The sequence below is a fragment of the Pogonomyrmex barbatus genome, unplaced genomic scaffold (assembly GCF_055798465.1).
Source record: "Pogonomyrmex barbatus isolate J1 unplaced genomic scaffold, ASM5579846v1 scaffold20, whole genome shotgun sequence".
NCBI classification, from domain to species: Eukaryota; Metazoa; Arthropoda; class Insecta; order Hymenoptera; family Formicidae; genus Pogonomyrmex; species Pogonomyrmex barbatus.
The window spans coordinates 2,780,351-2,783,531 of NW_028297117.1; positions in this window are offsets into that span (position 1 = coordinate 2,780,351).

Genomic DNA, 3,181 nt, shown 5'->3' on the forward strand with positions numbered 1-3,181 from the left:
TGTCCGGCGAATTGCGGCGAGGGGGCGGGGGGGGGAGGGAGGGGTAGGGGGGAAGGGGAAGGAGAGGAAAAAAGAAAAGACGGCGATTTAGCGATGACGCGTTAGCCGTCACTCCTACGGGTAGGATACCTCGACACTTCGCTCACGTCGCGACACGCGGCGACGCGTCCGCTTCTCCGCGAGAGTCTTTTTAAAGGGACTCTCGACGAGTCACGCCGCATAATCGTTATGCAAGGATGATCGTGCGTATCCTAGATGATACGTCGGTCCGCGACGCGCGTTGGACGGAATTTACGAGCTTCGTTGCGCGCGGAGTTGCCAGCGGCCGCCGCTATATTAATCCCTTTAGCGTACGTAGATGCGATACACGTAGATTAACTCCGAGCCGAGGAAAAGTGACATAGTACCTTATCGAAATGGTCTAGAAAATGAGCACCTGATTGACATTCACCGGGAGAACCGGTGATTAAGACGTGACGTATAAATTGAAAATCTCTTGATACATCCAGCCTTGATTAAGTCAAGAAATCGTAGGGCGACGTTTCCCACTTTGTTTTATTTCTAAAATATTAAGGAGCAGAGGCGATTTGTTTAACTACTATGTACACGGGACGTGCTCTTACGAGCACCCTAACTACCGTTGTCGCGAATAAATTGCGTAAATCGCTTTGCTAGATTGTGGTGCAATAATGTTCCGAACGTTGTGACAAATGCGCGCAATTTCGAATTCGCAACGTGAATTAATCGTTCTATTCTAACGGCTAATTAAACTCGTGCGTGTATTGATAATCCCACAGGATTACCATACCGAGCGATAAAGGCTCACTCATCTATATATATCTCTCTCTCTCTCCACCAGGCAGCGGATTTCCAAACCAATCGGGCAAAGTGTCGCGCGAAATAAAGTTGGCGTCAACCATCGAGACTCAGATCGCGAGAGAACTCCAAAAGGTTGGAGGACAAAAACTTGGCTCGGTGAATCCTGGAGCCGAGCGCAAAACGATCCGACGAATCCCATCGTCCGTTTCGCCAATGGCGGAACGCGTTTCGCTGACGGAGTTTCGAGTGGTCTTTCCAGTTTGCAACGCGACCAAAATGGCCTGAGACGGTAGTATCCATTTCTCTCTTGCCCCCTTTGATCTTTCTCGTTCTCCCTCTCCCTCCGCCCCCTCCTCGCTACATCGCCACCCGTTGTCCTCGCTCCCATCGCGGGGTTCTCGTCGTTCTTTCCCTTACCCCGCGAGTCTTCCGTGTCCGGCCACGCCGGGCCGTAAATGGCGAGCAGAAGGCCTTGGGCGCCCACGCCCCCGCCTTCTCTCTTTCTCCTCTCTTTTTCTCTCTTCTCTTTCTCTCTCTGTTCAGCGCGGATCATCGCGATTCCTTATCATCGACATCGCGTGATCGCCAGCCGCCATCCGTTTTTCTCCCGGATGGCCGACGGATCTGCGATTTCGTCATTCGCCTTTTCGGCAAACGATGAAACGAGCGTGAAAATGGAAATCAAAGGAAAGACGAAGATAGGCAAAGGACAAAGAGAGAGTCTTTCCCGGACAAACCGACCGCGCTGCTTGAAATCAAAGTTGAAAGGACGGGCAATCGGGAAACGCCTGTAAATTGTTGAAGTCGTCGGCCTTTTTTTTAGACTTGATCATTTTCGCTCTGTCTCAGAAAAACGTTAAATAAAAATGATTTACAATATTTCATACATCATTTTTTTGCGATTAAGTCTCATTTTTATATTTTTAGAAAAACTAGATATTTGACTAAATTTAACGTTAAATTAGCTATTACAACAATCACGTGATGTAATGGGAGGATGCAACATTGTGCATTTTACATCTTTATAAGTGCACTTGCTCTTTAATGTCAACGGCAAAACACGCAACTTCGTGAGGCTAAATGGAAAAGAGATTTCCCCGCGGGGCAGGGAGTTGCGCGAGCCAAATCTCAGTCTTTCGGTCTTTCTCAAGCTGCGTGTCGGGGCACGAATTCGCGAGCGGGACGTTCGCGTGAGTTGCGAAAGAGCGTTTTGCGTCCTTCAGAGACGACGTGGCGGCCAGGCCAGAGCCAGGCTGTCACGAACAGAGCGAGAGGAGAATTATTCCACGCTAGTCTCCGCGCGGTGGAATAATCATCCGGCGAAAACGAATAGCGGTTCTGGGCACGCTGGAAGTTGGGAAACGAGCTACGTCCCGTATGTCGCCCGGGGACATCGCGAATCCATCTTTCTCTCTCTCTCTCTCTCTCTCTCTCTCTCTCCCCCCCTCTCCGCAGTAATGGACATCAGTCGGGAAGCCGCCGGTTGTCAAAAGGACTCGTTAAATGCCTATCGCGTCTATCGCCCGCCCGCCTTGCGAGATCCGTTCCGCTCGGAGTTGAAACTCAAACGAGATGATTGTTCAAAGGTCTGATGATTCGTGTATAATCGATGATCGATCCGTATTCTGGGACGCGAAGGATGTCATTAAATAAATAGATATTCCGTTTCTTCATTGCAAACATAGGACACGTATGTTACACGTATGTTCACGAGTGTCGTAAAAGATATTAAAACGAATCGCTTCGAATCCGGTGTGTGTTGCCCAATTCGATCTCGTACCTTATAGTTTACAAACTATAAATCAGCAGATAGCGATACGAAGATTAATCATGATCGTTTGATCTACGATTCTCACTCCGTGAAAGAAGCGGTCGAAAAGAAAAGGAAAAGATAAATTACGAAGATCAACGGCAAGGATCCGAAAGAAAGAGGGTCGGTCGCCAGCGCCCTATCATCGCACCTGTCCGCAACCCGTCCCGTTTCGCTGACCGTAGAAAAAAAGATGTTTCGCCTCCCACGATTTGTCAAGAGGGAAAAGGGGAAGGGGAAGGAGGAAAGGGGCGAGTCACTCGGATGCTGCGGGGTCGGCAATCCCGAGGGGTACGATCGCGCGAATAGGTGGCGGACCAGAACGTGGGGTATCGCAAGTGAAAAGGATGCAGAGCGTACAAAGGCACGGGGGGGGCCGCCGCTGCGTGCAGCGCAAGGCGACGCAAGGCGACGCAAGGCGACGCAAGGCGACGCAAGGCGACGCGATGCGACGCGACGCGATCGCGAGTGGGAGAGGAAAAGGCGGCGGCGCGGCGGGTTTAGTTCGCGCGTCGTGCCGAGGCCGTCGAGGGGGGGCTCCGTCGTCGCAGG